Source organism: Phoenix dactylifera, unplaced genomic scaffold (assembly GCF_009389715.1).
Source record: "Phoenix dactylifera cultivar Barhee BC4 unplaced genomic scaffold, palm_55x_up_171113_PBpolish2nd_filt_p 001895F, whole genome shotgun sequence".
In the NCBI taxonomy this organism is placed as follows: domain Eukaryota; kingdom Viridiplantae; phylum Streptophyta; class Magnoliopsida; order Arecales; family Arecaceae; genus Phoenix; species Phoenix dactylifera.
In genome coordinates this window covers 32,140-59,616 of record NW_024069183.1, presented here as the reverse complement: position 1 = coordinate 59,616, position 27,477 = coordinate 32,140, and the positions used below count along the sequence as shown (strand labels likewise).

At 40.1% G+C, this 27,477-nt stretch overlaps 1 pseudogene; it reads right to left on the bottom strand.

The window, feature by feature from the left end:
• Positions 1–1,821: 1,821 nt before the first annotated feature.
• LOC120109189 overlaps positions 1,822–27,477 on the bottom strand; it is a 37,925-nt pseudogene continuing 12,269 nt past the window's right edge.

Sequence of the window (27,477 nt, the reverse complement as noted above, 5' to 3'; positions counted from 1 at the left end):
TTAATCAAACATGGACCCTATGAAATCATGATAATGATCCTGTTTTCTGGTGCTGTGCCATGATGAAACATAATCAGACATTGGCCCAGCTGGGCATCAGTCACTTTGGACTTACAATATACTAGAGCTTTATTAGATATGACACATGCAGGAAATAGAGGAGCATTTGGTGGATGGTTGTGATCAAAGGAGGAAAATAAAAGAGGAATCTTGGATTCTTTGTTTTAAAAAAAGCATAAAATAGAGGAGTTTACAAAGGATGTTAGAAGAGGAAAAGATGAGACGGATACAAAAGAGAGGAGTTCTCAAAATTTTGTTTTGAAGAAAAAAGGACCTCAGAACTTGAGATGTACCTAGATTTGTGGAGTATGGACCAAGGTTCGTTGTAATTGGTACAGTACGGTATGCTCGGTATGGTACCGACTGACATGGCAAATCTTACTATAGACAATATTGGGATTCTAACAGGAAATACAAAGACATAAAAGTCTGATCACAGTTTTTTTCTTTTTTCATTTTTCTTGTGTGTGTGTCCGGAACTGAAATGGGAATCCAAGGACAGAAGGCTCTCCCATGTAAAATGGAAGATAAAGATTGGACTTTTATTATCTCAATCAAAATTCTTATGAAAAACATGAAAACAATGGCCATTGAGTTTGCCTAATAGAATCAATTGTAAGGACATAATACACAAGAACAGTATCTTATAAGTGCTCGTCCAAATTTCTGTAAAAAAAATGCATGCGGACATGGTTGGCTTCGCTTGATAATAGAGACAACGCAATGCATAAGAGTAGCTAAACCAAGATTCGCCATCTTAGTATTGGCCCTCATACATACTAGTACCATACTGGTAGTGTCGGTAGGCCCAATATGGAGATCGGTTCAGCATGCTAAGACTCAGTAAGATCCATGTACTGAGTCTCAGTTCAATATTGGTATAGTATGGTATGCCGGACGGTGTGGTATCCACTAGTATAGTAAATATAAACTAATGTAACTTCTTGGTCAGGTCATTAGTTTAGATGAAAATAGAACCAAGAAAAGAATACAACGTACCGTACAAGATCTAGAGCTGCTTCAAAGTTTTTTTCTGCTCACTTAAATTTTAAGATCATAACTGAATAAAATTTAGCCATATATCGCTACAACCGATCACTAAGACGAGAAGAATAACCGTGTAGAATAAAAGAAGCATTAAAAGGCCCAAAGACACAAGAAAGCATCCAAGTCTTTTATTCCATAAAAATATACATTATCATACAAAATTCATCATCCTATATGGACCACTATTCATGCACACCCAAACCAAGACACAGGGATCCCGGACTCACTATGGAGGTCCTTGCATCAGGAGTTTCTTACATGAAAGAGAAAATTGAAAGAAAATGAATGTTTCTGATTTCATTACTCCAGATATCATAAAATAAAGAAATTTCCCCCCGATGGAAGGATTCAAACAAATGAGATTAAGACCCAAACAACACAATTATGCAATTGATTGTCACAGGTCTCAATCTTCTGTCAATCCACAAGCCACAGACTTGTATTTCAGTGACAAACAATAAGAACGGACCTTCAAAGCTTGCATCAGCCATTTAGAGATAGTTGGATTGCTTACAAATGGTTTTTACTGATTCAGGATTATGAATTCCATGGATTAATTTAAGGTGGTTTAATGAATATTCAGGTTGATCAAGCCACATAACTAATTAAAGTTGATTTTCTATCATGTTGCTTGTAGTTCAGCTTGTACATTGGATAGTCTATTATGGATCTTAAATTCAACATACAAATGAGATGGCAGACACCATAAAAAACCTGAATCAAAAGACTAATGTGAATGCACAATTTGGACAAACACAGAGAGCCATAAATTTTGTATTCTATCAAAATATGCTCAATATGAATTCTTACTCTGAATGCAGCTTCTCTATTTCCAGGTGGAGCATTCGGACAAATAGCAGTTTCAACACTGATTGCTTGAATTATCCCTCTATGTTCGAGTCTTTCAGAAATGGTAGCAGCTAAACTCAACACCAGAGTAGCCACAACCGACAATAGCCACACGTATGGGAGGGGAATCCTTACCAAACCTCTCTCGTTCCAACATTCTTAACTTGCTGTTGACTTTCTGCAGCATTGGAGATTCAAAGAGTAGAAAAATAAGAATACTTGGAAAGTCCCCATGATATTTTTTATATGCACACAGATAACGAAAAATAAGAATACTTGGAAAGTCTTGGTGAACATCAAATCAACAGACACAATAAATTACCAAAAACAAATTAAAAAATTAATCATTACCAAAATGGTCTGAGCTACACAAGTTATATTAATCAGTGTTTTCCTCTCTCTTTTTTTTGCTGAAAAAAAAGGGAAGGGGGGAGGAAGGGATGAGCCCACCCCCGCGTAGCAGCCCCCACTAGGCCCCCACCCTGCCAAAAGAATGTTCGATGCGGGCAGAAATGACCGTGTGTTGGACACGCCGGCTGGTTTGTGTTTTCCTTTTGGCTTGCATTACGAAGACTTTGTTAAGAAAGAATATGTTGACCAGGATCTCAACAATAAATAATTCTATATTATTTCGTTTCTTTATGCTTGTCAATTTGAAGTTCACCTTGAGGATCATGTCATTGGTAGCATTTCTTCATCTAGATAATCACTTCTGCTTATTTTCATTTTGGCTTCGTTCCTAGTGTCTGAGGCAATTTGCATGAATATGTCGTGTTTAAATATGTATGGAGCATCATATGTATGTTTCCTGCAATACTTACACGACAGGAGCCTAATTTCTATGTCATGAAAATCTTCATTAAGTTTTTAAGTGAAGCAGTGAAAGGATTTGGTATCTCATAAGAATCCAACATGGGACTCTCCTAAGATTCAGACATTTGGGACACATCTTTATATATATAGTAAAATGTACAAGTGTATGCATATAAGGAATAATGAACTAGATCTATGCTCCTTAGGTTCATAAAATTGGATCAAATGGTTGCTAGTTGTGATGTTAGACTTGATAAATTTTACATGGAAGTGACAAAAGTAAACACATAATGATGATGGCATCATAATCCGATGGCATTAAGTGTCAAGGAATATTACAAGGTTCCCTATCTCCATACCAAACTCCGTTTCGGTACCACACTGGTACAGCATCAATACACTCAGTCTAGGAGTCAGTTCAATGTACCAAGGTTGGCACATCTCCTGTACCAAGTCTCAGTTCGATACCGGTGTAGTATGGCATATCCAGTACAAGATGGTTTTCGAGTGCCCGACAACTCAAAAAAAAAAGGTTTCCAAGAATCCAAGTAACACTAACCAACGATCAACGGCTACTAGTGGTAACAACTATTAAAAGCTGAATACTGGAAAGCTGTGATAATCCTATCTAAACAAGAGGTAGAAAATAATAGAGCTGAATATCAGAAACCTCTGGCTATCCCATCTAAACAGGAGGTAGCAAATAATTTCTATCTTTCAAAAGGTAGCATGCATGGAAGTGGATCTTTTAGAAAAACCATATTCCAAAAAAAGCTGGTATATGCTTCAAAATATTGTCTTCTAAGAGGCAACACACTCGGGATTATTAGTAGGCGAGTAAAAATACGAAACTCTGTTGCATTTCGGCCACTCCTGAGTATTTCGCAAACCCATTTTTGCAAATTAGAACAGAAGTAAAAATACAAAACATCTTATTCCCAAAATTTTCCACTGCAAGTACTGTCAAAATGCTGGATTCACTCCTGAGATGAAAATTCAGGTCAATGCAGACCTCTAGTTGAGGATTATTTTGAGATCAATCTGAAGATGGAATAAGTAGCCTTTAATGCATGCCTAAAAGTGTAGAAAAATATATGTAGCATCTATTGTTGGATTCTACATGGATATTAATATTTTAAATATTATTTTTAAATTAAAAAATAATTAAAAATATATAAATAATACCAAAATTACAAAAAAATAGCAGTATGTGTTACATAATTCAGAAGTAATTTTTAAGATAGAAATCATGTTTTTCTGAATTTATGATATTTAAACATATTTTTAAATTTAAAAATTATTAGAAATATATAAATCAATAAAATATAAAAAAAAATATTATATATTAGATAAATCAGATGTATTTTTTGAGGTTAAAAAATATTTTTTTATCTCAAAAAAAGTAGGGACCACGTTCACGATCTGATAAAACACGCGAAGATGCGATTGCATAGAGAACGGATTTTGGAGGTCATTTAGGAGGACATGATAAAGCTGTATATGACCTTGCATGTGAAGTAGAATTCATAGATATATTAGATTTTGAGTCGTATATTATATTCTATTACCTGCAGTCACAGGTAGCCTATGACCCATACGAATATGAATATGGTGCGGCTGGGGCATCTTCTAGTAGCTACTATCCTACGTAGCCCAGAGCATCTCATGGGTTGGATTTTGCGGTCAGCATATTTGGATGGACCCCTCCACAGCCGTATTATCAGCCAGAGGATACTTCACAAAGCCAGAGCTTTAGCGAGAGATCCAAAAGTGCTCATAACCCGGCGCGCATTCGTTAGGGGATGAACGTACAAGACTACAACGCCGCTTGGTTAGAGGGGTGAGTTGATGTGCCTCCTGACTATAATGATGATCCGGATATTAACAAGAGCCATCGCCACTCGACCAAATTTTATATATCGGTATATATGTTGTACTTTAAATGTATGTAATTGATTGTATTATTTTATAATTTTATATTACTACTTGATTTAAGGATATTTTATGTTATTTCTTGTAGCATGCAACATCTCACTAATCATTATGATTTGTTTCATTTTAAAATAATAAGATGCATCATTTAGGTTAAACCAGAATCATAGAAACATCAAAAAATATCAAGAATACATCAAAAAAGCATCAAATTAGGCTTAAAATTATTGAAAAAGTTCAAAAAGAGCAATTACTATTTAAATATTTTTGAAAACTCCAAAAAAAAATACTTGCTTTCCTGCACCTATACCCAAAATAGCTTCCACACCTGCTCCCAATTCTAGCAGCTAAGGGATCGCCAACATCAGTCTGGTTCCAGGGTCCTCAATTGATTAAAAGTTAGAAATTTATACAACACCGACAAGATTGTATGAGATAAATCCAACACAACATAAGCTGCATTAACATGTGCAAGCAATTTAGTTGAGTTTGCTCTTTCTTTCTCCTTTTAACTAAAACTTGATACCCATGAATCCTCATCAATGTAGAGTTCCCTAAATAGCCTATCTAATAATTTGTTTGCTATTCTGGAGCTTCATGGTGCCTTGACGTGACTTCAAGAATCCTCTTAATGCAACTCTAGAAGAGCCTCACATGAAGAATGGTGCAAAAAAGGTATTATTATGGATACCAAGTGAAGGCCAGTGAAAAGATCTTGCATTGCTGAATTATTCATTTATTCAGAACTACACACTAGAAAGTGTAACATTCCTTCCATCGTAGGAGAAGGTGTTTGGGTGCTCCACTATGGTTAGACCTAGGTTTACCTTAAACCCATATCCTTAACCCCATACTTCGGCAATCCCGATGCAGAACCCTTGCTTCCACTTGCGTTCCCCTTTGGCATGACAAGACCCACCACATCTAATATTGTACCATGTCAATAAAAGTACAGCATAACAATATTTAAGAAAAGAATGACTAGTTACAAATTCAGTGAGAACCTTAATTTAAGATGGACAACTTGTAGAAACAAAAATGACATAGTAAATTATTGCATAAGCTCTTCAGAACTTACACGAGCATCCTCCAAGGTCGAGAAAGGAAAGGCATATTCAGCAGATCCTGGGACAACATCAAGTTTTGCTTCAGCTCCTAAAGCTAGAACCAGCCTGGCTGCCCAGTTTTCATAGAAAAAAAAAAAATGCAACATCAGCAAGAGCATAATGAAGACAAAGTACAAGATGGAGAGTGAACTCAGAGATTGCACTCTCTCTCACACATGCAGAGACAAACATGCACACATGCAAGTGCAGACAGGGGCACCCCAAAAACAAGATGGAGTCCACAAAATAAGACCATGCAGAAGGACTGGCAGTAATATCCATTCAAGACAATAAGTCCCATGACACTGCTACCAAGTGTACTGTGTGTGCATGTATTTTGTATGTTTACATGCTATACTATTCCAGAAAACAATGTCCACAGTACATAAGAATTTATATAAATGTAAGAGCCAGAATCAATGATCATTCCTTTTCAAGTTGCAGAATCTTAATGTGAACAGACTAACAGAGCAAATTTGCTGTGGACACTTCGACTTGTGAAAGAATAAGAATTTTCTTTGAAGGATAGCAGTAAAGAGCAGAATAGAGAGACATAATACGATGCTGATGACAATCAAGTAGATAGACAAATACAAAGTCATAATAAAGAAAGAGATTCCGCAACATCGAGGCAGAGACCAGTCATATTCAATGATTATCCCACTCTCAAGTTGAACCAATCCTCCAGAGCGTGACCTTCCAGGCTCCCTCATTTCTATACGATTTAAGTGGTCCAAAGGGCGTAAAAGCTTGACCCTGTCCTTGACAAATTGCACACTGGTGTTCCTCAGTAAGTCTGTAAAGGACGGTGCTATTTCCCAGTCATCTACTTCTGCCATCCAGTGATATTCAGTAAGAGACATTCAGTAAGAAAATTAAATAAAATGAGTAATTATAGAAATTACAAAAGGAATAAACAAAGAGGTGAACAATATTAACAATGAACTGCTTTCAACTACAAATCTTTAGTACCTCCAGATAGTAGTTCATACAGCAATGGCTTAAAAACAAATCGATCAGACTGATCTACAAGCAGCACCTGAAATGTTTTAATAAATGACATTATATCGGAGCCTTTAGCTGAAAAAAAATCAAAATCAGAACCAAAGCAAAGTAATGTAAGCAAATATTAGTGAAACATATTATGTAAATTGTAAATTACAATAACAGCTTACATTGCTTATAGGAAGCAAGAAATCAACATGCAACAGTAGGGAAAAAAATGAAACAGAGCAAAAAGAGACCAAAAATTACTAGAACCCCATATTTCAAAATATTTTGCAACGGAAGACAAATACAGGCATTACTTAGGAAGGATCCTGAACTATACTCATTTCCTATTGAAATGTCAAGATTGCTTAGCACTCGAAAGAAGAGTTCCCATCCTAATTTCAAGTCAAAATTGCCTCTTGAAAGACAACCATTGGTGAATTATATTTTATTACAACTTATGTGGCTAATAGACAGCAAGAAATCAACATGCAACACTAGGAATAAAATTTACAAGAAAATCCAGAATTCCAATTATTTTGCAACAGAAGACAATTACAGGCATCACCATTGGAAGGGTTTGAGAACTATACTCATTTTCCTATGACCATGTCAAGATTGCCACAAGAGGACCAAGAAGAAATCAAGAAAATTTTTTCATATCCCCAATTCTAATCAGATTGCCTTTTGAAAGAAAATGAAGTACCACACACAGTCTTTGCAATCCAAGTCAAACTATTTGTCTCCTGATATGTATATTTGAACAATGCAATGCTCTTGTAAGAACACACAAGCAACTTAATAAGTTCCAACATTTGTGGTCAGCATACACATAGTGGAAACAGAAGGAGATGGGCAATTGAACAATGTACAAGACAATTTGACAAAAAAAACTTACTAATTTCTCCCTGTAATTTCATAGTATGTAGGAAAATTGTTATGTGGAATTGTGGATCAATGAAGCCAGTGTTGGTTAAACTTAAGATCTTTATCTGGTTGTTTAAATTTGATTTTGTCAAAATCAGCACCAAGGAACCTAGAGGGGAATGAATGCCTAGGCTGTAGCTAACTAGGCATTATTTTATTTAAGCAGATGGATAGTTGAGCATACACATGCATGCATATGTACATGAAACCCAGAAAATTCCAGACAAAAACCCATTTTTGTTTTTCATATTTTTACTTTCATGAGTCATTCAATCTTCACTAGTACAATTGAAATGAACTTATAACTAAACTGGTAGTAAAAATTCGATAATTTACGATGCTTTTACTTCATCGTCTCACTGAAATTGGCAATTTCTCATCTCGTCCAATGCAAGGGCAAGATGGCAGACCTCCAGCAATTTTACACCAGTTCTCTTCCAACTGAAGGCCTGCCAGCAGTCATCCTACCACAAACAGACCTCAGTAGCCCAATGGCTGTGGTCTGATCATCATCATAAAGTATGCTTTGTGTACGTTGTCCCTTTTCTTTTATATATACTTCCTCTTCTCCCCTTTTCTTCCTCTTTTTCTTTCTTTTTCCTTCTCCTCTTATTCCTCTTCTTTCTCCCCTCTTTTTTGACTCCTCATTTTTATTCTCTTCCTCTTCTTTTTGCTTCTTTCTCCTCTTCATCTTTTCTTCTAGTTTCTCTGTTTTCTTCCCCTGTTTTTCTCTTATTTCCATTTCTAATCTATTTTCTGCTCTTTAGTATTTTTTTGTCTTTTTCCTGTCAATTCTCTGCAATCCTCCTCATCACAATGGAAATCACAAATAGTTATTGCATGTTAAATTAACTTTTACTGCCATGCTTAACTAAGTAAATGATATGAGATGAAATAATGCATTTCTTCTCATGAATCTTAGCTCCTACCATGCTATAATGGTGTATTTGGTTATTTATATATACGAGTGTTTTTGGGGAAAAAAAATGCGGTAATTGATCATTATTTTTTTCCTCTTTGCCTTCTCTAAAGATGGACCATGAAAATCATATGCAATCCACCTAGGCACTTAGGCACTTAGGCACTTAGGCAGTCAGGGATCCCTACCAACTAGGGACTAATAGCTGCCTTGACAACCATGAACCCTGCAACCAAATTCACACCTTGGAACTATATTTTAAGTTTGTGGCATGATATTGAAACTGTTGATAGGGATGCAACTCAGTTGTTTTGGCCCATCACACAAACAGGTCAACCCAGAAAACAAATCAGATTTAGCTAGAAAAACATACACTACCAAGTCAAGCATGGGTTCTGGTTGTGTGGAGTGATTGATTAAAACCCTATTTGATTTTGATGAGCTCAAAGCATTTGAGTATATTTCTTGTTTACTAATGAATTCAATTAAGTGTTTTCAGTGAAAATCTTCTCTAAGTGTCTCTAGACTTGGTTCATAGTATTTTGGATAAGTTAAGAAGTCAGCTTGAACCAAAGTCTGAGACTCGAGTCGACTCCAGAGTATCACGAGTCGACTCCAAGCGTATCAAGTTCACTGGCACGGGCTCGAGTCGACTCCGGATCGGTACGAGTCGACTCCGACTGAGAACAGACAGACGAACAGAAAGCTTCAATTCAAAACCTGTCAGCGAGTCGACTCCCGAAGTGCGCGAGTCGACTCCAATGTTTACCGAGTCGACTCCGGAGAAGTATGAGTCGACTCCAAGGAGTCACAGGCAGAAAAGTCAGAGAGCAGTTTTCGGGTCTGAGATTCGAGTCGACTCCAGTGGAACGCGAGTCGACTCCGATGATTGGCAAGTCGACTCCAAAGAAAGTGAGAGTCGACTCTCAGAGGAACACAAGGAAAAAGACAGAAAGTATTTTTCGGACTCTGAGATTCGAGTCGACTCCCGCAATACGCGAGTCGACTCCGAGACTCCGCGACCACAAAGAAGACAGAAGACCAAGTTACTGCCTCTGAGATTCGAGTCGACTCCTAGACAGCTAGAGTCGACTCCAAGGCAGCTTCACATCAAAAAGGCAGAAGACCAAGTTTCGGAAACTGAGAGCCGAGTCGACTCCGAGGAAGTTCGAGTCGACTCCAAGACTGGACGAGCCAAAAAGACAGAAGATAGGGAGTTCGGGCTCTGAGCGCCGAGTCGACTCCCAGGATTGACGAGTCGACTCGATTGGACCAAATTCAAAAATAAATCCACGGACTCCATGGGATGAGCCGACTCCGAGAAAGCCAAGTCAGCTCCAGAAGTTGGCGAGTCGACTCTGGGTCAAGACGAGTCGACTCCCAGTCGCGAAGGCAACTTTAATTCAAATCTGGAACAGTTGCCGAGTCGACTCCGGAAAAGTATGAGTCGACTCCCGCTACAGACGAGTCGACTCCTGATCGCGCGAGTCGACTCCAACCCACCAACGGACACATTGTCAGGCTGTGCAGAGTGTGCAGAACGGGCAGAAAAAGGTGTCTAACGGCTAGTTTCCGTGGGGGTTGGTTTAAATAGCCACAGAAGACTGTAGCAAAGTAGAGAACAACCATTCCACTCCAAGTATTCAAGCATTCAATCTCTGCAACCTGTTCTTCAACGAAAAAAGAGGGAAGAGCTGCATTAACTGCATCCACCTACATCTTCCCAGCAATTAAAGAATCCTCCTCCTGCATTCAAGTCGACTACACATTCAAGAGGAGACCCGAAGTTTAAGAAGCCATTCCTCTTCTCCAACTTAAAAGCGTTTGAGGGCTTCTAAACTCTTTTCAGATTATATTGTTTTCCATCTGCTTTTGAGAAGCTTAGTTTTCTGTTTGTCTATATTATTTACAACTTGTATCTGCTTGGTTCAATCGGGGGATTGAATCAAGGGTATTGAGGTTGGTTGGTGAGCCGAGTGTAAAACCAACGTGTGTAAGGGTTCGATTGTGATCCCGGAAAAACAATCGGGGTGGTTCTAGTCGGTGAGCCTGAGAAAACCGACCGAGTTCGTTGTGAGCTCGTAAAACAACAAGTTTGGTTGTAAGCTTGGAAAACAACCGGCTGTAATCCAAGGGGGTTATAGTGAATTCCCAAGTGAGACTTGGGGAGTGGACGTAGGAGCAAGGGTTAGCTCCGAACCACTATAAAACTTGGTGTTTGTGATTGATTGTCTCTCTTCTTCTTTCTCTCATATCACTCACAGCACATAGCAATTAATTAAACAACTTGCAATAGTTTTAATTAGTCATTCACAACGTTTTAAATAGCTAAATTATTTTAAAACCCAATTCACCCCCCCTCTTGGGTTGTCTATCTGGGCAACAAGTGGTATCAGAGCCTAAACTCTTCCACCCAAGAGTAAAAGATCGAAATGACAACTCCATTTGGATCTTCTCACATTGAGGGTCAGTCCACCCAAAAACTCCCATTTTTTAATGGATCCGACTACTCATATTGGAAGGCTAGGATGAGAATATTCATCCAAGCCCAAGATTATGAGATGTGGACCATTGTAGTAAATGGGCCATACATCCCATCCATATATGTAGAGGGTGTCACTGTACCCAAACTAGAAAAGGATTGGGATGAGCATGACATGAGAAAGGCACAACTAAATTCCAAAGCTATGAATGTGCTTTACTGTGCCTTAGATAGAAATGAATTCAATAGGGTCTCAACTTGCAATTCTGCAAAAGAGATTTGGGACAGACTTGAAGTGACCCATGAGGGCACGAATCAAGTCAAAGAATCCAAAATAAATATTTTGGTTCATAAGTATGAACTATTTAAAATGGATTCTAATGAAACAATCACATGCATGTTCACTAGGTTTACTGACATTGTCAATGGCCTAAAAAGCCTTGGCAAAAATTATACTAACAGTGATCTTGTCAGGAAAATTCTTCGCTGTCTACCAAGGTCATGGGAAGCCAAGGTGACGGCAATCCAAGAAGCTAAGGACTTGAACAAGCTTCCACTTGAAGAGCTCCTTGGATCCCTAATGACCCCCGAGCTAACAATGAAACAACACAACGAGGAAGAGTCCTCCCATAAGAAAAAGGTAATAGCTCTAAAATCTACTTCATCTAACAAGGACTTATCTTGCAGTAGCAGCAGTGAAGAAGAAGAACATGAGGAAGATGATGGTGAGGCACTTCTTGTGCGCAAGTTCAGAAAATTCATCAACCACAAGAAGTCCTATCATCAAAGGAGAGGCCCCTCAAATTCCTACCGCAAGGATAAAGGTAAGGAAAGGGAAAGTGAGGGGATTAGGTGTTATGAGTGCAAGAAACCGGGGCACATTCGAGCTGAGTGTCCCTTACTAAAGAAAGAGAGCAAATACAAGAAGAAGAAAGCTCTCGTCACCACCCTATCGGACTCGGACTCATCATCATCATCATCATCGGATGATGAACAAGAAGAAAAGGCCAATCTCTGCTTCATGGCCAATGAAAATGAGGTAACGTCCGAATCGCATCTAGATTTTACATTTGATGAACTTTATGATGCATTTAATGAATTAATGATAGAATATAAGGCCATAAATCTTAAGAATAAAGAACTAAAAATAGCTAATCAATCATACCTACATAAATACGATAAATTAGTTAAGGATAAGGAATTAATCACCAAAGAAAATATCGAACTTAAGACAAGCAACCAACTCTTAACTCAAAAGACTAATACCTTAACTAAAGAAAATGAAAGGCTGAATAAAGAAACATTAGAACCTAAAAAACACAAACAAATCTTAAACAAGGATCTCACAAAAGAACTAAATGATCTAAAAGCAGAAAATCAAACACTAACTAAAGAACTTGAAAAATACAAGCCTTTGGTTGAAAAATTTACATATAGTTCAGAAAAATTGAATATGATACTTAATAGTCAACGAGCGGTATTCAATAGAGCGGGTTTAGGATATAAACCTAAAAATAAGCAAAAACTTCTTAGTAACTTCTTTGTTAAAGCTGGAGAAAGCAAAACTAAGAAAGTAATCTGCTTTTGTTGTGGAACTATAGGACATAAGGCAAATGTATGTAACTATAGGAAAGGGAAAACTAAAAGAAAAATTAAAAGGGTATGGATTCCAAAAGGAACCAATATGACTAACCATGAAGGATCCAAGAAAACTTGGGTACCTAAGATTATATGATCCGATTGTGTAGGAGTGTCTTGCAGCCAAGGTCAACAAAAATTGCTGGTACTTGGATAGTGGCTGCTCAAGGCACATGACGGGTGACAAGGATCAATTTTTCACCCTTGAAGCTAAGAAGGGAGGTGCTGTGACTTTTGGAGACAACAACCAAGGTCACATCATTGGTATTGGTAAAGTTCAAATTACCCCTTCTACTTTTATTGATAATGTTAGATATGTTGATGGTCTTAAGCATAACTTATTAAGCATTAGTCAATTATGTGATAAAGGTTATGATGTTATGTTTAAACCATCACTATGCATTATAACAAACCCAAATGACAATAGTTTAGTTTTTAAAGGAATTAGACGTGGAAATGTATATGTTGTAGACCTTGAAGATCTTGCAAAACATAACCAATGTTTAGTTGTTAATAAAACTAAAGATAATGATGCTAGTTGGTTATGGCACCGCAAGTTAGGTCATGCAAGCATGGACACAATAACTAAACTAGTTAAAAGAGATTCCGTGATAGGTTTGCCAAAATTAAAATTTGAAAAGAACAAAATATGTGAAGCATGTCAATTTGGCAAACAATCTAGGAACTCATTTAAATCCATAAAATGTATCTCTACCTCTAGGCCTCTAGAATTATTACACATGGACCTATTCGGACCAACTAGAACAACAAGCCTAGGTGGAAATAAATATGGTCTAGTTATTGTAGATGCTTATTCTAGGTACACGTGGGTCATGTTCCTAGCACATAAGGATCAAGCATTTTCTGTTTTTAAGAAATTCCATAAAGAAGTAACAAATGCTAGAGATACCTATGTAATAGCTATTAGAAGTGACCATGGTACCGAATTCGAAAATCTGTCATTTGATGAGTTTTGTAGTAAAAAGGGGATAACCCATAATTTTTCTGCACCTAGGACACCACAACAAAATGGAGTTGTGGAGAGGAAAAATAGAACTCTAGAGGAAATGGCTAGAACTATGTTATGTGAAAGTAACCTCCCTAAGTACTTTTGGGGAGAAGCCATTAATACCTCTTGTCATATATTAAATAGAGTTCTATTGAGACCCATCATAAAGAAAACACCTTATGAACTTTGGAAAAACAGAAAACCAAAAGTCAATTACTTTCATGTTTTTGGCTGTAGGTGTTTTGTTCATAATAATGGGAAAGATAATCTAGGTAAATTTGACTCTAAATCTGATGAGGGAATATTCTTAGGTTACTCTACAACTAGTAAAGCCTATAGAGTCTTTAATAAAAGAACGTTAGTTATAGAAGAATCTATACATGTTGTATTTGATGACTCTAGTGATTTTTCCTCTAGTAAGAAAGTTAATTTTGATGATGATGTTGAAATTCTTGAAGAAAAGATAGATGAAATGGCATTACAAGATGATAATCAAAAGTTGAGTGAAGGAGCATCATCAAGCCAAGAGGCTATTGTGGATCATGGGCTAACTAAAGCTTGGAGGTATGCTCACGGGCATCCTAAGGAACTAATTCTAGATGATCCATCTCAACCGGTTAGGACTAGAGCATCCCTTAGAAATTTAAATAACCATCTAGCTTTTGTCTCACACTTTGAGCCCAAACATAGAGAAGAAGCCGAAAATGATGTAAATTGGATAAATGCAATGCAAGAAGAATTAAACCAATTTACTAGAAATAAGGTATGGAATCTAGTAGAGAGACCTTCTGAATATCCAATTATAGGTACTAAATGGATTTATAAAAATAAACTTGATGAAAATGGAATTGTTATAAGGAATAAGGCTAGACTAGTAGCAAAGGGTTATAATCAAGAAGAAGGTATAGATTTTGATGAAACCTTTGCTCCAGTAGCTAGACTTGAGGCCATTAGATTATTATTAGCGTATGCATGCTCTAAGGACTTCAAACTATTTCAAATGGATGTAAAAAGTGCATTTTTAAATGGGTATATTAATGAGGAGGTATATGTAGAACAACCTCCTGGTTTTGAAAATCATCAATACCCTAATCATGTATATAAACTGAACAAAGCACTTTATGGTTTAAAACAAGCACCTAGAGCATGGTATGAGAGGCTTAGCAAATTCCTATTAGAACATAAATTCTCTAGGGGAAATGTAGATACAACACTGTTTCTGAAAAAGCAAAACAAAGATATGTTATTAGTACAGATTTATGTTGATGATATCATTTTCGGTGCTACTAACAATCGCCTCTGCGAAGAATTTGCTGATTTGATGCAGAGTGAATTTGAGATGAGCATGATGGAAGAGCTAAACTACTTCCTTGGACTTCAAATCAAACAATCTGAAGGAGGCATCTTCATCAATCAAGCCAAATACATCAAGGAGATGCTCAAGAAGTTTGACATGGAGGGAAACAAGTCAATCAGCACCCCCATGAGCTCATCATGCAAATTAGACCAAGATGAATCAGGTAAATCTGTAGATCAGAAACTGTATAGAGGTATGATAGGATCTTTATTGTATCTTACTGCAAGTAGACCTGATATTATGTTTAGTGTCTGCATGTGTGCTAGATATCAGGCTAATCCTAAGGAATCACATCTAGTTGCAGTTAAGAGAATTTTTAAATACTTAATAGGAACTAAGAATATAGGGTTATGGTACTCTAAAGAATCTAGCCTAAACTTAATAGGATACACAGATTCAGACTTCGCTGGATGTAAGCTTGATAGAAAAAGTACCAGCGGGTCTTGTCAATTTCTAGGAGAAAACCTAATCTCATGGTTTAGCAAGAAACAAAACTCGGTTGCATTATCTACTGCTGAAGCTGAATATGTTGCAGCCGGGAGTTGTGCTCAAATCTTGTGGATCAAACAACAATTAGAAGATTATGGCATTAAACAAGATAAAATACCTATTAACTGTGATAATACAAGTGCCATTAATCTAACTAAAAATCCAATTCAGCATTCAAGAACTAAACACATTGAGATAAGACATCACTTCATAAGAGATCATGTACTGAATGGTGATGTGACACTACAATTTGTTTGTACTGATGATCAATTAGCAGACATTTTTACAAAACCCCTAAGTGAAGAGAGGTTTAGTGTGCTTAGGAGGGGATTAGGAGTGATTGATCCATCCTAGTGGTAGTTTCCACTAGATTCGTTGATTTTGATGATTAGATTGTGGTTAAAATAGAGTTTCTTTTCAATGATCATCAAATCAGATCATAATTTAGTGATTTTCCCTCATTCGGCACGAACATAACATGATTTTTAGGTGCGTGCCAAAGTTAGAGACGACTCGAGTAAGTTTCAGAGTCGGCTCCTAAGGGGGAGTCGACTCGCGCATTTGCGGGAGTCGACTCGCAGAGATGGCAGCTGAGGGGGAGTCGACTCACATATAGTCGGGAGTCGACTCGAGGTCTACAGGCGCATAAGGAGAGTTGACTCGCGTATATTCTGGAGTCGACTCGAGGTCGAGTCGACTCGCGACTCAGTGGAGTCGACTCGCAGTCGGGATCCGACTTTTTAACCCTAACTTTGTCGTTTCGAAAACACTTCTTTCTCAGCCGCCACTGTTCACAAGCCCTAGAGCCGACTCCCCGGTCGTCCCCAAGACTTTTCCGTCGGTTCTTCACCGTTCATTAGGTTTTCCTCCCATTTTAGGTCATTATGCCGCGTAAGACCGTAGTCCGGAAGAGGTCCCGACCCGAGGCCGGTCCCGAGCGGCGCTCCAAGGCTCGGCACGATCCCGCGAGGCCACAACCTCCGGCTCGTTCCCCGCCTAGGGCGGTTCCCGCGAGGCCATTAGCCGGGAAGGCCGTCACCACCGGGAGATATGTCGACTTCGACTATCTCTCCCGGGAAGGGTTCACTATAGGTGATAGACTCAGGGCCCAGGGCTTAGAGTACTTCCTCACCTTAGATCTCCCCACATATCCAGGGCTCATTAGAGAGTTCTACGGTACCGTCCATCGGGGAGATGGGGGTATCGAGGGCACAGTAGCCGGTGTCCCTCTGTTCGTTACGGAGGATCTTATTGCCCACATCCTCCACCTTCCACTAGTAGGGGTGGCTCCCACACACCCTGAGGACAGGGTTGAGGCCCTTACGGCCGTTCTAGGGCATCCACCCCAGTCACCCATAGACGAGGTATCCGCTAGCTCACTACCGATTGAGATGCGGATCCTCTTGAGTATATTGTCTAGGTCCATCTTCCCTAAGACCGGGAGATTTGACTTTGTATCTGAGAGAGACCTAGCTCTCATGTTCTATATGCTTCATGACACCCCAATCAACTTCCCCAAACTCATATATCGATACATGTGTGAGCCACTAGACAGACCTAGGCTCACCCTACCCTACGGCATGGTCTTCACATTATTATTTAGGGAGTACGAGATTCCTATCCCTGAGGGGGAACCCTTTCGCGCATTGCGATGGACTGATCGCACGCGTGCAGGGACCCTACACAGGATGGGGTTTCGGAAGAGAGAGGGGATTTGGGTTAGGAAGTCATCCATCACCACACAGACCACCAGACCTTCCCCCAGTCCTGAGCCCGATTCTGACTTTCCTAACGTACCAGACTTTCCACCCACTTCTGCTCCTACCACTTCCGCCGGACCCTCCTCCTCGGCTCCACCACCCATGGAGGTCCGCATTGATCCTGAGCAGCTCCGGGAGCTGCGGCAGGAGATAGTCCGAGATCTGAGGGATGAGTTGCTTCGGGAGCTCCGAGGTTCGATGCCTACTCCCTCTCCTGCGCCCACATCTTCCGCGTTGGTTCCTTCCCTGACAGCCGTGACTGACATGACGGCTGAGGTGCGGCAAGAGATATACAACATGAGGACCTTGATGCAGGCCCAGTTCCATAGCATGGGTGAGGTCACGAGCACCACTCGACAGATGCGGGATGACATCGGCCGTGACATGTCCACCACTACCGCGGGGGCCGAGCGCTTGTCGAATGTGCTCATCGACAAGCTGGACGGACTGCAGAAGTCGGTGCTCGAGCTGGATACGACACAGAGCAGGGCCATCCAGGCCATCATTCGCCAGCTCGAGAACGTCACCAATGCGGTCCAATCACTCGTGGAGCGCATGCCTCGAGGAGACACATCCTCGAGAGGAGGAGCCACATCCTCGAGAGGAGGAGCTACATCCTCGAGGAGACCATAGCTACTTTTTGTGTTTTGTTTTGACATGTATTGTTTTGCTTTACTTATTGTATTCTGAAATGTACTTACATACAAATTAATACAATGAGTAGCCGCATTTTTCTTCAATACTGTGCCTTTTGATCTATGTTTGATTGTGTGTTCTGATTACCTCCTTTTTGATATGATGACAAAAAGGGGGAGAAATATGTATAAAATATGTAAAAGGGGGAGAAATATGCATAAAATATGTAAAAGGAATCAATGGAAATCAATAAAAAGATAAACTCTTAAAACACACAAATTTGTTCTAAGTGGATTCGGTACCTCGAGGCTCATTATCTCTCTTTTGGGGCTCCTAATGGAGTAATCTCCAGAATCTATTCAAGGGATATTCGGAGATTAGCTGAATCCTACTCAAGAACAAATTGACAGATTTTCCCTCTAAAAACCAAAATTTCAGTTTAAAAACTTCAAAGCATTAAAAGGAAATTCAAAGAATCAAAACAAAGTAGAATGCATATGTTGAGGGGGAGAATCTGAAATTTTAACAAAGCTAAATCATTAAAAATATATAAGCCAAACAATTGATTGCATAATATGAAGGCTTATATAATTCCAAATGAAAGGGGGAGCTTTAACTCCGAAATTTACTGTTTCACTCCTTTCAAGCTTGGATAAATTGAATTGCCAGACATTTGAATTCATTTATGGATTTTATTTCATTGTTTATTGTGCAATTCACTTTACATATACTCAATATTTTGTCATCATCAAAAATGGGGAGATTGTGGAGTGATTGATTAAAACCCTATTTGATTTTGATGAGCTCAAAGCATTTGAGTATATTTCTTGTTTACTAATGAATTCAATTAAGTGTTTTCAGTGAAAATCTTCTCTAAGTGTCTCTAGACTTGGTTCATAGTATTTTGGATAAGTTAAGAAGTCAGCTTGAACCAAAATCTGAGACTCGAGTCGACTCCAGAGTATCACGAGTCGACTCCAAGCGTATCAAGTTCACTGGCACGGGCTCGAGTCGACTCCGGATCGGTACGAGTCGACTCCGACTGAGAACAGACAGACGAACAGAAAGCTTCAATTCAAAACCTGTCAGCGAGTCGACTCCCGAAGTGCGCGAGTCGACTCCAATGTTTACCGAGTCGACTCCGGAGAAGTATGAGTCGACTCTAAGGAGTCACAGGCAGAAAAGTCAGAGAGCAGTTTTCGGGTCTGAGATTCGAGTCGACTCCAGTGGAACGCGAGTCGACTCCGATGGTTGGCAAGTCGACTCCAAAGAAAGTGAGAGTCGACTCTCAGAGGAACACAAGGAAAAAGACAGAAAGCATTTTTCGGACTCTGAGATTCGAGTCGACTCCCGCAATACGCGAGTCGACTCCGAGACTCCGCGACCACAAAGAAGACAGAAGACCAAGTTACTGCCTCTGAGATTCGAGTCGACTCCCAGACAGCTAGAGTCGACTCCAAGGCAGCTTCACATCAAAAAGGCAGAAGACCAAGTTTCGGAAACTGAGAGCCGAGTCGACTCCGAGGAAGTTCGAGTCGACTCCAAGACTGGACGAGCCAAAAAGACAGAAGATAGGGAGTTCGGGCTCTGAGCGCCGAGTCGACTCCCAGGATTGACGAGTCGACTCGATTGGACCAAATTCAAAAATAAATCCACGGACTCCATGGGATGAGCCGACTCCGAGAAAGCCAAGTCAGCTCCAGAAGTTGGCGAGTCGACTCTGGGTCAAGACGAGTCGACTCCCAGTCGCGAAGGCAACTTTAATTCAAATCTGGAAGTCCAAGGTTCGCTGTACCGGTCAGTACCGGTCGGTACCGAGCGTACCGTACCCGTACCGATGGGTACCGGTATCGGTACACCAATGTCGGTACGGTCGGTAACGAGCGTACGGTACCGTACCGACACTCGGTACGCCTATACTAATGCGGCACCGGTACGGGGTTCGGTACCGGTACGGCGAACCTTGTCTGGAACAGTTGCCGAGTCGACTCCGGAAAAGTATGAGTCGACTCCCGCTACAGACGAGTCGACTCCTGATCGCGCGAGTCGACTCCAACCCACCAACGGACACATTGTCAGGCTGTGCAGAGTGTACAGAACGGGCAGAAAAAGGTATCTAACGGCTAGTTTCCGTGAAGGTTGGTTTAAATAGCCACAGAAGACTGTAGCAAAGTAGAGAACAACCATTCCACTCCAAGTATTCAAGCATTCAATCTCTGCAACCTGTTCTTCAACGAAAAAAGAGGGAAGAGCTGCATTAACTGCATCCACCTACATCTTCCCAGCAATTAAAGAATCCTCCTCCTGCATTCAAGTCGACTACACATTCAAGATGAGACCCGAAGTTTAAGAAGCCATTCCTCTTCTCCAACTTAAAAGCGTTTGAGGGCTTCTAAACTCTTTTCAGATTATATTGTTTTCCATCTGCTTTTGAGAAGCTTAGTTTTCTGTTTGTCTATATTATTTACAACTTGTATCTGCTTGGTTCAATCGGGGGATTGAATCAAGGGTATTGAGGTTGGTTGGTGAGCCGAGTGTAAAACCAACGTGTGTAAGGGTTCGATTGTGATCCCGGGAAAACAATCAGGGTGGTTCTAGTCGGTGAGCCTGGAAAAACCGACCGAGTTCGTTGTGAGCTCGTAAAACAACAAGTTTGGTTGTGAGCTTGGAAAACAACTGGCTGTAATCCAAGGGGGTTATAGTGAATTCCCAAGTGAGACTTGGGGAGTGGACGTAGGAGCAAGGGTTAGCTCCGAACCACTATAAAACTTGGTGTTTGTGATTGATTGTCTCTCTTCTTCTTCCTCTCATATCACTCACAGCACATAGCAATTAATTAAACAACTTGCAATAGTTTTAATTAGTCATTCACAACGTTTTAAATAGCTAAATTATTTTAAAACCCAATTCACCCCCCCTCTTGGGTTGTCTATCTGGGCAACAGGTTGTTTATGCTGAATATTAATCAGGTGAGGCCCCAAATCAATCTCAACCCAATGCAAAACCAACCTGACCAATTTTTTCCATTCAAATTCCTCATTCCTCATTTCCCTTCAATTCTTCATAAGGGACCTGCCACTCCTTCCTAGGGAATCACAATGGGCAACTAGGTTGCAAATGGAAACAATTTAGTTGTGGCCATACTTATGCCATAAAGACTTCGCAATATCTCCCATGCATCACCATCCCCTCACTCCAGCAACCTGACCTCATAGAGATGATCTACCACTTGCACAGACTTAGGTCACCATGGCACAGACTTAGGTCAAGTTTGAGTCCAAGTCAGAAAGATGATCTAGATTAACCTTGACTCACCTCTGACCATACCACTTGCAACTCCAACTGAGGGAGCTCATATATTGGTACTTCAGAGCTTATCAACAGTGGGTTCTCTTAGATTTTGTTACTGTATCTATTGAAAAAAGATGTCTTTTTATCATTACAGTAAGCCTTCAGATCCTTGCACCACCCCCGCCCCTCAAGAAATAAAGAACAAAGGAGTTCCACACCATCTTGGGAATAGAAAAAAGAGCTGTTCAAGAATAACATAATTTCAGACAATTTCAGATAGATCACAATGTACAAACTCATACTGATACATGTTATCTTTAGTGTGTGAATTGTTTTGATAAGTTATTAGAACCATGGACATCATAGATTTGATCCATAGCACACAACATTCATGAAATGGGGAATTTATACTTGAACAAATCGTCTAAGTTTCATGGTCCAATCATGTTATCATGGTACGAACTACGAAATATATCACAAATATCATTTATGCTCTTCTCTAGACATAATATCCTCTCACCAAATGAAGCAAAATATTTTAATTTATCATACTTAAGATGTCATTGTATAGTGATGTACTGTACAATCAAATGTAAACAAACTTGACCATCTTCCCTTCTTGAATTCTAAGTTCCAGGAGGAACACCTTAATCTGACTGATATGACAGTTGATACAGACAAATCGAAATACTACTCCTACATTGCAAAAAGAAGTAACATATTATTCTTCCTACTTTAGTAGACAAGCTTAAATTAAGTAGGATTCAATTTCTTGCTGAGTTTCTAGATCAAAACCATAGAGAAATTGCTCTACAAGAGATATATTGATATTTCACCAATGATATTCTCAATGAAATAGAAAGTCCTCAATCTTTGAGTTTGTTTTTGGTAAATATTAAACTTTAAGTGTTGCATAGTATATCATTATAAAATAGTAGTCCCACAATATGTCTGTCTAATCTTCTTTGTTCATCAAGGGCCTCAGCATCATGCACATCCATAGACTCCCAATACTACTGGTTCACAAGTTACATAATTTTTAACATATGGAGACATGCCTGACATAAAAGCATGCCAAAGTGTGACGAAACTGGATCTAAATGAAACCAAAACCATTCAATTATACCTACCAATCAGTCTTTGAACCTAAATGATGCAGCAGTTCACCAGAAAGTTTTTGTGTGGCACTCTCCGAAAGAAGGCTCATCAAAAATAATAGGTGGTGATCTTTCTCAAATACTTCATCTTGTTAGTGTGTGGAAATCTGTCGACTTATTCTTATCAGTTAATCAATAAGTAATGTTTTATTGAGACAAGCTATCTCTACTCAGGCTTGCAAGATTCCAAATCACAGAATAAGATGAAATCAAGTTCACCAATTACTATATGTTTTATGATAAGATTTAAATGATAACATATTATCTTCTAACTTTTAAAATCTTTGAACAGATCCATTCCAGCCACTACAGTCCCTCTCCTTATAGTGTTCTACAAATTTCTTAATGACAATCCCATAATCTATATTCTATAGGCCTTCTTGAGCTTTGGTGCACCATATCACGTTGCTGCCCTTTATTCTGCAGCAATTAGCAGCTCATATCTTCCTATTTGTGGAAATCGTAGAGAAAAGCATGCAGTTCCATGGTACCTTTTATCAGAATCTCAACATGCTATTTAGTTCTTGAAATTAAATTCTATTCTCAAGCATCCAAAGAATGTTTGTAAAGTGGTTATGATCCACCAGAACATCATCATCCGCCATTAACAGCCACTGACCAAGAAGAGAAGAATTTATTTCAGTATGTTTAAGCCCCTCACTCTCCCTTTTCCTCTTTGCATTTTATTCCACTCAAAAACTAAAGAGATAATGTTGGATATTCAAAAGACCGATTTAAAGAGCATTTTATTCCACTTATTCTTCTCATATGATAAACTGTAAGAAATTCTGATTGGAAAGGTATAATTCTTCAATATAATGGACATACATAACAATTGAGATATAGAAAATACTGTGAGCATTTTAAGTAGCATTAATTTCACAAGGGTAACCAAAGCATATATGTTGGAATAGAAATCAGTTTCAGTTTTCAGTTTATCAAAACAATGTATTTCAAGAATTGCAGCAAAGCGTATTACCTGAGGCTTCCTATCATCAGGCCATACAAGAGACTCCAATCTTAAAGCAGTGTATAAGCCCCCAAATCCACCACCTAAAATGCAGACCCTTGGTCTCTGCAATGTGTAACTGCCTCAATTATTAGAGGGAAAAATAATCTAAATTATCATTTATTTGCATTTCTTTCAGTGATGCATCTAGTTACAATGCATATCAGTAAAATTAATGTCATCCAGGATAATATTCAAACCCTAAGAATATGAAGCATGACATCTTTTTTTAAATCGTTAAATTCATGATTCTTACTACTTCTCAAAATACACATACCAAAGCACGACATCAGAAAACAAGCTATTCATTAAGGACAGATGCTTCATTGGAAAAAAAAACTAATGAAAAAAAAGAAGATAGATGGAATATAAAGCATTACCAACATAGTGTGTTTTCAATGATCACCTTGTTTAAACTAGATATAAAAGAAATAACGACATAAAAGTTAGTGAAGCGGAACTGGTTTAAATTAATTATTCCAATACAATTAAACATGTTTTAATAACATGCACAAATCAATCTTGCAGACAGAAAAAAGGATCTGGGATGGGAGACAAATTTCTAGACAAAGGTTTTCATTGAACTTCTGGAAAATAATTTAAAAAATCACTTGATCTCTTCTTCTGGGAACTTATGCTCTTGCATAATGTTCAGTTGGGGATTCCTTTAAGTGAGATGCAGAATAAGAGGGTTAAATTCAAAGATGCGGTAATTAAGGCTAAAGCACAAGTTGTGATCAGCTTGCAAAGTATGCAAAATTATATGAGTTTTTGCAATACATGTCAATTACATATAATCCAGTAATTTAGTTTACCTAAGTGTGAAATGAATTTATAATGCAAAAGAGGAACACCAGTTTCAATAGGTTCCAAACAACCTGAGCTTTTTTGTCTTACTATTGATTTGACTGTAGAATTAAGAGCAAGTCACTTAATTGGTCAAATCAATCATTTATTCAAGTTTAATGTGATTAGCTTATATTTTTATTTTGTTATTCCGATAAATAGCTGAAAACTGATGTTCATTCTTCTATTAATGTCTTTTGGTGACTGTGGCATACTGGCATGGTGAGAATACGGGGTTATAGATCAAAAAGGTCACCATTAGCCAATGTTGCATCTAATGCAATGACCAATTATAGCCAGCTTTTCATTATGATCATCATCACTAATAAAAATAGCCAAGTAATAGAAATTCAGTCACATATCAGACATGGAATTCTATTTCCAATTCAAAGAAAAGCCAATCACCTTGTACGGTTTGATGTATGTTCCAGTGACAAACAAAAAGTACTCAAAATCTACCTCACCCTAGGTAAGGATGCTTTGGAGCAGAAGCATCGTAGGAATCCAAGCCAACCATGGGGATCGCTATTGGTTGGTTACCTCCCACAATCCATATTTGAAGTTTTTGTTAGAATAATTTCAAAATATGGGCTTACACTGATTGCGTATTTTTGTTTTATAAAACGGGTTAGACGTATGGCTCAGAATGATACCATGGTTAAGCCCAATATGATGTGTGATCATTTTGTTTATGGATTTTGTGCACCTTGGATGTATAGGATTGAGTCCTATTTATTATGATAATTTTGGTATGTAGGCCAGGAAACCCAATTAGGATTTTGGAGCCTTTAATGGGAAAGCTCCCTTTATGTTTCCTATATAAAGGCTAGGTCCCCCTCTCCTCTCCATATGGTTGATAGCTTGCCCAATTGACGGCTATCTTTTGTGAGGAGCAAAGAAGGGAAGATCCAGCCGCTATTATTCCAAGTGATTGAAGAATCGTATTCAATATGTCTTCCGCAGGTATATCTCTCAAACTTGAATACACTATTGTTGTGATTCTAAATCTTAGCATGTTATTATATATGATTAACAATTGGTATCAGAGCCTCCATGCTAGGATTAGAATCCTTCATGCAAAATTATTTAGAAATCTTCAAGATTTCGTTTTTTTCATCCTAAAGCCCGAAACTTCTAAATCTAATTCGTTGGATTTCTTCCTCTCGGTCTTTTGTTATTTCTGTCTATGATCAACAACATCTGGTTCGTTCCCTTAATAAATTTATTAGTATTTGTCAAGTTGTTTAATATTCATAAAATCGTATCAAACCAGATGTTGTAAAGTCCGAACGCAACTTTTGAAACATAAAAAAAAAAAAAAACCATTGATGTGCGTTGGGGCCAGCGTGACATGTCATTGGTATTCTACTCTCCCTAGCAACTAGTTTACCACCTTTTGTCATGAGATGGATGAACTAAATCTCTCTGTTTTTCCTTCTCCCGCAGACATCCTTCATCTTCTTCCCGTTTCACAAATCCCCTCTTCATGGGAAAGAAGAAGAAGATGAAGGATGGCAAGAGGCCTTCCTCGCCGCTGGCCGGCGCCTCTGTGCCGTGCGACGACGGCGGAAGGAACTTCAGGCGGCTCGCACACCACCGCCGCAGGCGGAAACCACCGCCCAAAGGACCCCGGCCACAGTGGGATCCCGCCTCCTTCATGGGCAGAGATCACCGCTGTGGGGACCTATCCCGGCCATTCCACGGCCAGCCGCGCGCCACGGGGCGTCGCGGCGGCCCGGCGGGGGTCGTGTTGAGGACCCCCGCAAGCCACGCCGCAAGAGGAGCAACAACCGCACACCAACCGAGGGCCAAAGTAGCCATGCCAACCAAAGAGGACCATCGGACCATAAGGAGGCCAACGGGAGGCCAAGCCAAGGCCAACTACTTTGCTTGGAAAGCCTTGGCCAAACCCCTTTATACGGCCGAGCACGCCCAACCTCGGCCGAGCCAAACATGCGCCCATGCATGCCCAAGCCTCGGCCAAGCATGCCCAACCTTGGCCGAACCCGCCGCGCACACAGCCCCGCCGAAGCCAAGCCGCAGCCAAGTCCTGCCGCAGCCAACCTCACTTGCTACAATGCGGCGAGGTTCTTGGGCAAGAACCTCGCCAGCTACAGTGCCCGCGCACAGCCAGGCCGCCAGCAGCCAGCTACAGTGCGGCGAGGTTCGGCAGGACGAACCTCGCCTGCTACAGTGCCCGCGCGCCCAGGCGCGCGCGCGCCTGCCCGCCAGCGCGCCCAGCAGGCCGGCCGCCCGCGCACCCGCGCCCGCCCGCGCGCCCGCCCGTGCGCCAACGCCCACGCGCGCGCCCGTGCGCGCCCGCCAGCCTGGCGCATGCCCAGTCCCGCCCGGACTGGGACACGCCCAGCCGGGACACGCGACCCAGTCAACCGGGACACGCGTCCCGTGCGCCCAGTCCGCGGGACCCATGCAGATCCCACCCTCCATCCTCTTCCATCCAATGGCTAAAAAGCAAGCCAAAGTTCAGCCGTGGGAGGACCCTTCTTGGGTGATCTTTAGCCATTCATCTCATGCCAATCAACAGTGGAAAAGCTTTGGATCCATGTGAAGACAAATTGCCATGTTTTGTCTAGGACTTAGGCTATAAAAAGAGATGTAAAGGACCATTGAAAGGCATCAAGAGTTATTCTAGAGTCATGTTGTTATGTCGGCCATAAGGCTTGGGCGGCGTTTGTGCCGAATTCGGTCCTTAGATTTTGTGTTCTAGGACTTGGGCTAGTGGTAGATCCATCAATCTCCACTAGATTGGGCTAGGGAGAGATCTCTTCAATCTCTTTCTAGATTTCTTTTGCTTTCTTTATTATTGTTCTTCGTTCTTCAAGTTAGTGGAATATAAACCAAGTTTGCTTTCATTGTTGATCTTCTTCTTAAGTTATTCCACCGGGCGTTGCCTACAATCGGTCCATTGTCATCGTTTTCAAAGGCGCACGCGAGGAGCGCAAGGAAAGGGGCTTGGTGAGGGGCTTTGGACCGTGAGCCCCCATCAGGTCGCCGGCCACGGGTGGTGGCCGGCACGGTGGCTGCCATGGGAGGCAGCCACGGGTTGCTTCCATCCCCAAAAAAAAAAAAACACAGGGGCGGCGGCCATGTGAAGAGGAAGAAGATAGTGAGGGAGAGAATAGCTTAGGGTTTTTCTTTT